This window comes from Wyeomyia smithii, chromosome 2, assembly GCF_029784165.1.
Source record: "Wyeomyia smithii strain HCP4-BCI-WySm-NY-G18 chromosome 2, ASM2978416v1, whole genome shotgun sequence".
In the NCBI taxonomy this organism is placed as follows: domain Eukaryota; kingdom Metazoa; phylum Arthropoda; class Insecta; order Diptera; family Culicidae; genus Wyeomyia; species Wyeomyia smithii.
In genome coordinates this window covers 231,651,053-231,664,061 of record NC_073695.1, presented here as the reverse complement: position 1 = coordinate 231,664,061, position 13,009 = coordinate 231,651,053, and the positions used below count along the sequence as shown (strand labels likewise).

Here is a 13,009-nt window from a genome sequence, read left to right as displayed (position 1 = left end):
TTTATAAAACATACAAAAGATTACCAAAACAATGAAACCAGTCCGATCATATAGAAATCAAGAAAAATAAGTTATCATTTTTTGAAAAAAAAAAAATTTTTTTGAAATAAAAAATTATTTTCAATTATTTTTTTTAAAAGGCAAATTTTTTTTTGGAAGGACAAAATATTATCTACAACTTTGCCGAAGACACTATGCCGTTCGACTGTAGACATATTTTTAATTTCCAATAGAGCACTCTATGAGGAATCAAGAATATTTCTACAGTCAAAACGGTTTATCTGATTGGCATAGTGTATCTGGCAAAGTTTTAGTGGTCCCGTGGTTCTGTGGTTAGCGATGTCGGTCGGCTAGCTCTCCCACATGGTTGTGATATCGGGTTCGATTCCCGATCAGGTCGAGGATCTTTTCGAGCTGGAAATTTTCTCAACTCAGCACTGGGGCACGGTGTATCGTTGTACTTATCCTACAACATGCAAAATGTGCCGAAAACAATACCGATAACGAATTCTCTCAACTAATCTAGTTGATCGAGACCGCATTAGCCACCCAGGCTAGCGTGCGATATTGTTTTGTATCTGGCAAAGTTGTAAATAATAACTTCGTTCCTCCAAAAAAAATTAAAAAATATAACTTTTTTTTCTGATTTCTCCATGGCCGGTTTCGTTGTTCAGGATAACTTTCGTAGTTTTTATAAAAAAAATCAGTTGTTTTAAATGGGCTGTTTTAGATAATTAATTTATTACTTTCTTTTATTTTTTTTAATTAGTAATTTGTTTTTAGAGTGTTTATTTGTTTTGAAAAACAAAACTATTATCTACAACTTTGCCGAAGATGTCACACCGCACACCGGTTCACGTTCTGATGATGTGAACTTGACAGAAAATGTATGGTCGAACTGTCAAAACGACGCGAACCCAGAAAGAACGAGTCAATTGTGTTGCCTATCTGATTGAGATCCCTATACTCTCATTATCACTGAATAACATCGATACAGTCTTTTGTCCGATTAGATAAACCAGAGCACTGTGTGTTCAATCAAGTGTTGGCAAAGGACATTATTGTGGTAAATAAAACGAATAAATTGTCTGGTACAACATTCGAAAGACGAGTGCAAGTGTCTTAGAGAGTAGATTTTTCAAACAAAGTAATATAACATATTCCATCAGTTTCCACCGTTTCATTCAAAAGTTTACGACACTTGGAATCGAAAACATTTTCCAAATATTAAAATTCCATGTACCACCCGTGTGTGGTTTTGTAAATGACATGAAGGCATTCAACATTTTCCACGAGACACAATCTTAATTTTGGTTGAGATAATTTTTTTTGCACAGAGTAGTTTGATACATTTTGTAAATTTGTTTTGTAATATTCTGCCATTTTACTTATAATTTTTCCAATTCAACATTGTCACCCTAACGTCAATGATATAACAAATATTATATTTTCAAGAATTTTTCTATTGGTATTCAGTGAAAAGTGATTTTTTCCATTTTATACTCATTTTTACACAATATTATGAATCACCCTATGTCGAATAAATGAACCACCCTAATAAAACATAATGTATTCGATGCTAGTTATAGTGTATATCATTATACAAGCTATTTCGAGAGACTAGTGATCAATTTCAAAAGATAAATTCTAAACATTTTGAACTCCGCCTACCACAATTAAAAAAACGACCAAGTCCCAGAGAGTAAATTTTTGCAAAAAAAAAACTTTTTTCAGATGACACCAACTCTCGAAGTTTCATGCATTTTCAAGTCATTTGGCATCAAAAAAAAAAAAATTGGAAAACCGAAATTTCACGTACCCCCCCCTTGGGTGATTTTTCGGTTTTCAAAAAAGCCAAATTTCAATCGCTTTGCCCGCCACCCCATTTTAAGTCCGATTGAGCTGAAATTTTGCACAGGGTGTTTTTTCGAGCAGGTGAACATTTTGTATAGGTTTTTTTTTGAAATTTTCTGGTCACTTTTTTCCATACGATGATTGGCGCCCTAATGCCCATGGCAAACTTGACTCATCGAAGAAAATTGGATTTGTATACTGATAAACTAATCGAAAAAGTATTTTTTTTTTCAAATTTCTAATTTATGGTTTGCAAAATTTCAACATTTCAATATTATGTAACCAAAACTAAAAATGTTGCAGAGCTCATGCTTCTCTACCTATGCAATTTTTGTAGAAATGAAAATATCTGTCTGTTTAGAATTTATTCTACTTAGAATAAAGCTGGTGAAGCTGCTCTGATACAGTATAAATGCTTCTTCGGAGTGAGTAGCATTTTGGATAGATTGTAAATAAACGATAAAAAATATATTTGATTTATATGTTACAGTGCAATAGTGTCGAATGAACACCCAGCGAACGAAGTCATTGTGTTGGGCTTCGACCAAAAAAAAAAAAAAAACAAATATATTCATATCAATATTAGTTAGCATCGGTGGTGCAATATCACTCGACAAATAAATACCGCTTGCCCGTATGCGAAAATAACTCAACAAAAGCAATCCAAAAGCTATTTCCACACACACCTTCCGTGTCAAACTGGGGCAGACTCCCATCCAACCACTCTCTGAATAATTTAGTTGGTTTTCTTTTGAAACGATTATTGTCGCCCTTAATATAAACCGATCAACAGATGACGGTTTACTGAATTGACTTTGGGGGAAGAACCAAATCGAACCGTCGTCGAATTCATCGTTCACCGATAGCCGGTATATTATCATTCGATGGAAGCCAAACAGATGATCCCTGATAAGTGCTCAATTGTTGACTAGTCAGAATCAAATATTTAAACTTTGGGTTGCTAGCTGAGGGTTGTTAGTAAATAGGGGGAGCACACGAAATTTTCTTTACGACTACGAACCGTAGAGGAAAAAGTTAGGAAAGCATATGTAAATATTCCGCACCGCAAACCGTCGTTTGATTTCCTTGGCTTGTATCACACGGGACTTACGTTGTTGTAACGACGACTTTCCCAGACTAAGTATCCTATGCTCTGTGCAGGCACAACATTATTGCAGCCAAACAAGTTCCTCTACTTTTGTGGCATTACGACGTGACTGACAAAGTGCTTCAAATTGGATTTTGCTACCTCGTTTCGTGGTTGTCGGAAAGATTGACTTTAAATCATAAGCAGAACGAGTCGTCACTAAAGTTAAGCATGTGTTTGCTGGAGTGCGAAAATACTCGAATTACATTCCCAACATAGTCGCAATTTTGTGCGCCGACCATGACGGTTTTCTTTACATGTTCGCACTCTTTTGCCCAGCAGAGCTATGAACTTGAGCAGTTGTAAAATTTAAATGTAATTTTGGGTGGTAAGTGAAGCAGGGAACCCGACAATTTCACCGCCACTAAACTCGCAATGGATTATTTTATCGCGGTCAACATTGTAACAGAAACAGGAAACAACATTACAATGTAGCGTTTTACACATCCTTCGAATGAAATTAGTTCTCGTGTTTTAGAAGCGGGTACTTCGAGTCGAGCGCTTCGTGTCTACAAACTCGCAACTGTTTCTATGCTTCATGCAACGAACATTTGTAATTGAGCGTGGGATCTGGCGTTTCGAAAGGCTTTAATTGCAATCAATTTTATTTTTACAGAATGGCGAGTCTGTGTATAATGATGAAAAGTTTGTGTATGATCTTTTTTTTTTTGGAAATGCTATTGGAAACTCAAGTATTTTTAATTACTTCTTTTCTTCAGAACAAAAAAGAAGAAAAGTAAGGTCTCGAAGCTATATATTGAACATTCTAATATAAAACATCAATAGTAAATTTTTTTTGCGAAATATGTGAATGAATTTCCAATCCTACAGCGAACCTTAATATAATAAATTTTGCCCGCCAACTATGCATCAAGATTGGGGGTTGACACCCCATAAATCTCCAATTGCCTTCGGGCGTCTGTTAAACCGATCTTTGGTTTAAGAAGAAATTCATTTTGTTGTTAATACTATTACCGGCGGGCGGTTGAATGAAATTTACTTAGCTAGCACCGTGGCGATAAAGCACGACAAATTATGCAAATAGTGGTGGTATTGGATGGTTTGAAGGTAGCGGCGTTCTGTGAAATTAATTAACAAGACGAATGCCGGATGTAACTGGATTTTTTCTCTCCTCTTAATAGGGTTACCACAAACGCAGTGAAACAGCTTGATTGTAATCTGATGGAAAGTGTTAGGTAACCGAGTTAGGTTAAACGCATAATTATACGCCAAAGGCGTAGCTGAATAAGAGTGCCTTCTTACTACTACTACTTAGCTACCGGTCGTAGCCATTGTTGTCCAACTCGGCCCAGGACATTAGTGTCTTTCGATTAGACGTGGTTTCGGTCGGAAATCGTTAAAGACCGTGAAAGTGAAGAGGTTTTTATTATGTAATTACCAAGTTCTGTCCTTTCGCTGTGGAAGTCCAGCCATTTCGTGGATTGTGATTGTGTCTCATCAAGGCAACAAAAGCGATACGTACTTTAATCCAACTGTTGGCGGTAGTTTGCAAGGTTGGCTGGGTGAGAGCCAGCGGGAGTGGACGAAAAGTTTCATCGGACTTTGATGATGATTACTTTGAGCGTCTTCCAACCACAGCTGCTCATTATGTGAAAAAGGCACATGCTTTTCGGGAGGTAAAAAATGGGTTATGTACAAAGCGAGCTGCCGGCGAAGACAGTTTCCATTTGCTCATTGATGGAACTAATATACTTAAAGGGATAAAGATTTTGACATTTTTGTCAAGATCAATTCTACCCAAAATCGATTAGAGGGTCTTTAATTGCCTTCAAGCGCTCTGGACACAGCCATGTATAGATTTTTCTCTTGGGATGGGTTTCAACCAGATTTAATTCCTAATAAGTATTGCAATTCAATTAAGAATAACTTAAAAGGCTCAAAAAAGTTTCATTATTTATATTTAACGGGTTTTCAATTAATAGCAACACACAGTAGAATTATCGCGCTGTTTCCTCAAAAAACTACCAGAAAAGTTATTTGCATGTTTGATATTTGAATCATCGGTGCCTCTTCTCGTATTGCGACCGTTGTTTGGGCAGTGCTTGAGAGCCAGTTCGCGAGAGCCGCAATACCTTTCTGAAGGACGTTGTTTTGATGTTCTTCTATTGAGCTGAAATTTTCAGTGTTTGTTTGTCTATTCAAGGAAGAAAGGAAGTTTTGCAAATTTTCAATTTTTTTCATTAAGAATAAGTGGGGTAAAACGGCCTTTAAAAATGATATGTCCAAAAGCTAGACTTGATGGATTTTTCTAAAAATTTGTGATATTATTCTACACTAAGAGTAATTAAAAACGCATGGTCACAATATATGTCAAAAAGGTAGCATGACGAATAAAAAAGCATTTTTCTTTTGCAAATTGCCAATTTTCAGAGTCATCCTACTCTCTTCAACATCGCTAAAAAAATATCTGAATGTGGCGCTTTGTAAAGATTCTCAAGAGCTTCAATGTCATGTATAAGCCAGTTTCCTGCTAGACGTAATAGTTTTTGCTGAAAATTTGGATGATCACTCTACCTTACCAGAACTACCTACTTTACCAGAAGATACGCCATTTGGGGTGAAACGTTCATCGAAGATTTTTTTTCGAAAAATGCCGTCAAAATCATCAAAACTGCAAAAACTCGGGTTAGACTTGATAGATTTACTGAAAATTTAGATTATTACTCTAGTTAAATACGAACTTAAGGGCAAGATGAGAGAAGTCACAGAAAAATTTACATGACGAAAATAATTATTTCTCTTGGAAAATACTTAATGATTTACGGGGTGTTGTTTTCTTCCCAGAAAAGGTTCAGATAGTATCCATAGAACAACTGAAGAGCTTTGATTTGATATCAAATCCAAATGCATCATTTGGAAATTGACTAAAAAGGACTCAAGTTTTACTTGACTTTTTTACTAAGTTTCAATGAAAACCATCAAACAAAGTACTCTTACTGTAGAATTATACCACAAATTTTTAGAAAAATCCATCCAGTCTAGCAGTAATTATTGCACTTTTTTGTATTTGGACGTTTTTGTACATATCATTCTCATGGTCCGTTTTACTCCACGTTTACGGTTGCGCTTCTCGCAAACTGGCTCTTAACATAATTGCATCAATTGAAGTTGATTCCATTCCCCAGTGTGTTTTTTTAACCCTCTAGTACCCAAATTAATTTTTAGACGGACTTCGGAAAAATCACTATTAAGCCTCATAAACATTTTTTTAATTCTCATTGAAGCTTTTTAGAGGTTCGACTGAAGACCGCCTAGAGGCGGCACTGGGCACTAGAGGGTTAATAGGGGGATGTTTTGTGATTAATTTATTTTTTTACTAATATTTATTCAGAATTTTATTGTGTGTTCTTTCACAAACGGTGTCATATCAACACTATTACATACACGCAAAATTTTTCCGTATTACATAATTAGCAATAACGTGAAATGACTCTTTAGGTAATAAATCTGTTACTTAAAAAGTAATAAAGTTCATGTCCAGTCAAGTAACAACACAAACTGTCACATATTTAAGACGTGTTACGGGAGTACGACTAATAATGGACGTTTCAACCACATGCAAAATTTACTCTGTCGAAAAATGCTCCCTTTCCATCTCCAGTCAAATAACAACACCGTCGCATGTGTTATACATGCGCTGCGAGGGCGACTCCCCCTGCTGCAGGTTAATGTACAGCACTACTTAGAGCTGTACATTAACTCACGGTAAGACAGACCCTCATCACAGCTCAAGCCGTTCCTCCTATCTCCAATTCATCCGGTGTGCGTGTATTAGTTGTTGTACGCATACGGGATGAAGAAATAATATGACAAGAGTTACCAAGCAGCATTTTTTCCTGTCATACAGTATGCAAACGTTGATGATTTCAAAGACTTCAAACGCGTCTTGGAATCACATCGCGATTTGTAAACTGCGTCAGAGAAAAACACAAACATTTGTCTTTATGCAAGCTATCTAAAACACGCAATGAGTGTGCTTCATAGAAACTCATTCGGGCCTGTTTGAAGTTTGAAGAACAAAACTCGTGCCCATCCCGAACAACAACAACTCTGGGCCCACGGTATTGCATATTTTTATTTCAAGTAAACACTGGGAAACGAAACAGTGGTGTTTCTAATTAAACATTAGAGGTTGACGGGTGAGATTTTTATTATGTGTGAATGAGCGGACGGAAATGAACCTTCGCGTTGCATCAATACAAATGCAACGAGTGAAGTTTTGCTAACACATGCATTGCGGCTCTTGGCTGTATGTTCTCCTGCAGAAACACATACAAGCGTGTGGCCGTCATAATTTTTGTTACTTTTTGGTTGTTACTCTTTGTGTATAATGCGCGATCTAATATATGATAAGTAATAAAAAGTTGCACCAAAGTAATAAAATGTTCCCCGTTTGTGTTGGGTGTATATTTAAAATTTTAGTTTATTAAAAGATTGTAATTGGTTCCGCAGTTAAGTGAATATAATAGTTGGAAAATTTTACACCTACTTGTCAAGTAAAAAAAAAATGAATTTCAAATTAAACCTTAATCTAATCTTATACCTATCTTACGTACTATAAAGTGAGTTAATCGTTGTATTTGACGATTGCAACGATTTTCGTCGAAACTTTTTGATTATTTGGTCTGACATATTTTCTAATGTTTCCACATCAGTAAGCCTGTGTAGTTCATTCGTACTAAACCAGTGAGGACGCTTCAATATCATTTTCAGAAGTTTATTATGAATCCTTTGAAGCATGCTTGTCATTCTTCTCAGTATGTGGAAAGAGCGGAAGAAAAATTCACCGCCCACTTCCGTGTAGCAATGCTTTCACCATACTGCTTCTTTCTCCACTCCGAAGTGTCTCAACCAACTAACAGAGAGACAAACACACTTACAGCTCACCCCACATCTGATAGAAACAAGATGGGTGAATCACTCTACAGAGAATACGCAGAAATACACCACAGTGTCCTCTGGCGAGTACTCCGAAAAGTGAAAAATAACCTACCGGGCAAAGGTTTAGTCCTCGTGTAGCTACACCGCGAAAACGAATTCGATATGAGTAAACTCGACCGGCACGAGCAACACAGTCTATTTTTTCCTCCCAATCCCTTTTCTTTTTTTCCCATGCTCAAGAAACAAACTGTAAAAAGCACCGCAGACTGCTTTGCTGCGTAATAATTGTGCGTGATGTCCATACGTGTGAGAAAGTACATGATAGTTCATTGTCTCGCAAGAGAGAGATTTCAGATTTCACTGCGGTGCTTTCTGGAAGCTCACCATACAGAAATCGTCCGTCGTTCTCTTCTAGCATGTGCGTTGATTTGCTCTCTAGTGTGAGAGCAGTTGTTTCCGCAGTGCAAGTGTGTTCTCCTGCACTCTAGAGATTTTCTGAGGAGAAAAGATAAGCATGCTTTGAAGCATCTTCTTTCGGGTTGTACAACAACTTGTCCAGATGGGGACTGCATAAAACATTGCTGGTCTTGATATTTGTTTGTAAATTAACAGTTTATTTTTGAGACAAAGTCTAGAATTTCTGTTGATAAGAGGATACAAACATTTTATATATTTATTGCACTTTATTTGAATATTCTCAATTTGCTCCTTGAAAGTAAGATTTTTATCATAAATTAGCCCTAAATATTTAACTTGATCAGACCCTAGTGTGGTTTTATTTTGGCTTCAAATCATAAAGAACCCAGGTTTCTTGTTTTTGAAACATTCCCAAAGCATGCAATCGCTTGCATATGTTCTGTAGGGTAACTCCTATTACCAAGGTAACCTGCTCTTGCATTTGGCATGGTTTCTCTTCTCCTTTGCAGCATCGCCTACAATTCAGCGTTTTATTTTCACATGGAAAGTCGTCAACATCGAAATTATCGTCTCTAAAGAGACGGAATCAATCACGATATGTTGTTTCAATTAGAGCAGTATTTACGAGTATTTATGAACACTTTTTTAACTCTCGATGCGCTTCCGTTTCTCAGAATGAAATGAATAAAGGAACACTTTCCGCAAATAACGATCATCCGGCACAAAATCAAACTTTTCACAAAACTAAATGTATATCACGCATCAAAACAATCACTAACGTGACGAAGCGGTTTGTTCACCATAAATCTCAGTTTGGTTTTATATTGGATAGATTTATATACTATAGCAATTGGATAGATAAAATGATAGACATATTTGTAACATGCCAGTTGTCATTATTATTTTTTGCGAATATAATGAACCAATCATGCACGCTGCGCATGCCTAGTAGACTGGGACACGATTATATGGGGAAAAAAAGCGATAGTGTTTTTTCGCTCCCATGCACTTTTCGTGTTCCTTATAGATCTTACAACAACTGTGTAAATTTTCAGATCGATCTGTGAAACTATACTCTTGCGCCCGATTTTTAAAGTTTCCATACAATTTTATATGGGAAAATCCACTTTTTCAAAACTTATTCTCTAGAGATGTCCAGTTGGCTCCTAAAAATATGTCGATACATGATATTTGTAGGAAATTTTCCTGGGAAAAACACTTCTGAAGACTAGAAGGCGCTACGATGCTTGTAGATTAAATTATTTTCCACAAACTGATTGAATATCTGACGAACGGCTCACCATTAAATATTTCCAACAATTGCAAATTCAATCATGTGATAAGAAATGATATCGCGTAAAATTTTATCTTGGTGGCTTCTCCGAAGATACTATGAGCAAAAATCACACTTTCAAGCTTATTTTCACGCGAAATTATCTCTCATCCTTAAGCAATTTACAATAGCAGCATGCTGCAGCAGTGTTACTGGAAAAACTAAATGCTGAGCCGTTAGTCAGACATTCCATCAGTTTGAAGTGAATAACTTTTTCTACAAGCATATAGCGCCTTTCGGTCTTCAGAAGAGTTTTTCCCAGGAATGCCTCATAAAAAAATATACACTGTAAAAAAAAATGTTTTTGACTAAAAATAAATACAAATAAATTTCAATAAGAAAAAGAGTTGAATATTTTTTAAAGAAACTTGAAGTTATTACGCAACTTCAAAAAAAGTCCAAGTGGGAAAAATAAAAATCAATTTTTCAAGGCAAATTAATTTTGTTGTGAAATTTTAAATTTCAACATTTTTCATAATTTTTGTAAAATCATTATTTTAGAAGATTCAGACAGTTATTTAAAATCAAAAAGTTTTTGTTGATTATAATTCTAAATGCATCGGTTTTCGAGTTGTTTGGAACTCGAGCTCGAGAACGTATATGTCCACGCTTGTCCGCGGGAGGAGGAGGGGGTAATGATTACATCCACGTGAACATGGTATAGTTTACAAAAAATGGAATATTGTCACAAATTACATTGGTATATGTATGATAAAAATTCTAAAGATATTCTGGTTTTAGAGTCATAGTCAGATATATTTGAGATAAATTTGAAATCATTGAATTTTTGTCCTCTTCGTATTTTGGAGAGGTTCTTCAGACATGTTTCATCACAGTTTCATCCATATATGAAATAACTCTTAGCTAGATTTGAAATAAATTTTTGTTTTGCCCTTTTAGGCTGAATTTGAATAATTTTTTTTCGGTTTCTTCCTCTCGTTGAAATTGCTTAATTGATTCGAACCAAATTTAAGATCATTTTCTTCATTTTTCCTGGATTTCAGAAGCGTTGTCAAGCGTTTTAACTTCATTAGGAAAGCCTAGTTTGCTTCGTCCGCTTTTTCAGCGATTTTTTTCATATTCTGGGACAAATTTTAAATTATTCTTAAGAGGCATTTTTGAATGTTTTTTAGGCAAAGTTTCGATCATAATTTATTTTGACTTTTTCTGTAAAATTAAAAAGTTGCTGGCTTTTAATGTGCTTTAGTTATTCAAGGGTGCAGTTTTGAATATATTGGTCTTAGGCTATTTAGTTTACTTGAACGACTATAACACTAAACTCGTGCCACTCTAGAAGCATTGGTATCTTTGGCAACTCTGGTCACAAGGTATGACAGTGAATTGAGTTAGAGAACCAAACAGTGTTGTTTCCATTTAGACATTTTGGGTTGAGATGCTACGGGAGAGATTCTGCATATGTGTGAATGAAGGGGACAGAAATAAACTTGATCGTTACATCAACACAAATGCAGCTAGTGAAGTCTTGCTTGCACGTGAGTTGTGGCTTTTGATATTATTTTCCTTAGCAAAAACACATACAAGCTTACCAGCATTTATTTTGTTACTTTTTTGTCGAATGCACGGTTTGCAGACACAAAAAGTAATAATATGTTGTTTAAAAGTAATTAAATATTCTCCGTGTAATGTAAATAACTACACCCAACGCAAACGAGGAACATTTTATTACTTTAGGGCAAAATTTTATTACTTATTGTGTCTTATGACTGCGCATTATACACAAAGAGTAATAATTAAAAAGTAACAAAAATTATGACGGCCACACGCTTATTTGTGTTTCTGCAGGAGAACATACAGCCAAGCAGTGCAATGCATGTGTTACCAAGACTTCACTCACTGCATTTGTATTGATGCAACGATCAGGTTCATTTCTGTCCCCTTCGTCCACACATAATCACAATCTCAACCGTCAACCTCAAATGTCTAATTAGAAACACTTTCGTCCCGTCCCCCAGTGTTTACTCTAAATGGAAATATGTAATACTGTCTGACCAGAGTTGCCGAAGTTGCGAATATTGTTCTGGATGGGCACTAGTTTTGTATTTTCAAACAGATCCAAATAAGTTTCCATGAACCAATGAGTATGTGTTTTAGATAGCTTGCAAGAAAGCGAATGTTTTTGTTTTGCTCTAACGCAGCTTACAGATCGTGATGTTATTTCAAGACGCATTTCAAGTCTTTGAAATCATCAACGTTTCCATACTCTATGCTTGGCAACTCTTGTCATATTTTTTCTCTACTCCGAGCGAACTAATACACGCACACCGAATGAATTGGAGATTGAAGAAACTTGTAACTTGTGCAACATATGCGACGGTGTGTGATTTTTTTTACTTGAGGTGGAAAGGGAGCATTGTACACTTGGTGGTGGGTGAATTTGTATATGTTGTAGTGCTGGGACTTTTAACCGGATATATTCGTGATCCGGTTATCCGAAGCTCGAATCACGGATGTGTAAACGAATACTATTCGGATATCCGGATTTTTTTTTCTAGCTTTTAGGCCCGTTCGAATGAAATGTAACGCGAAAAAAGGCTTTTTCCACAATCCCCCATCCCCTCGTAAATAATTATTTACATAATTCTCATTCAACTATGTTCGGATACAATATCCGGATATCCGGATATCCGACTATCCGAAAATCCGGATATCCTGTCGGATAATATCCGGATATCCGATTGATCCGGATTTTGGATATTTTTCCGATACCCGAGGTCGGATATCCGGAAATTTTGATCCGGATAGTCCCAGCACTAATATGTTGTCGGAGTACAAATGTATGCTTAAGTTTTTAAAATTTCCAATAGGATTTATTTTTTTGAGTGTATAAGTTACTCAGCATCTACCGTAAGTTTTTCAAAATTGCTAACCATAGTTCAAGTTATGAAACTCATCTGACGTGGAACAATACAATTATTTTTCCCCTGATGAAGGCACCATCAAGTGTTGAAACGTTGGGACGAATAACAACAAATTCGTTCTAAACATAGAGTTTAAAGACTGCTAAGCCGAAACCCTATCATTGGTACCCCCTACAGTCGATCTCTACCACACAAATAGTTAACATAGTTGGTAAAATAACAAAAATAATGCCAAAATATTGATTCTTTAAGATTATAAACAAATCTTGATATTCTAAAAACAAATCAATAACTAGCATTGAAAATCACATAAATAACCGATTCAATGTTTTTGACCTCCCAGATGTTCTCGAGGTACGATGCTGGCCTAACAAACCGGTCGTCGTAGGTTCGAGTCTAAGGTTATATATCAAAATTTAATATTAATTTCATATGCGTGTAGGAAATGTGAATATCTTTCGAATAAGATTATAAGAC

The 13,009-nt window shown here is 35.9% G+C and overlaps 1 protein-coding gene across 1 annotated transcript in view; it reads right to left on the bottom strand.

Moving 5' to 3' along the window:
- The window catches only part of LOC129724489 (potassium voltage-gated channel subfamily KQT member 1-like), a 140,086-nt gene that overhangs the window by 83,544 nt on the left and 43,533 nt on the right, over nucleotides 1-13,009 (bottom strand). The gene's annotated exons all lie outside the window — the stretch shown is intronic.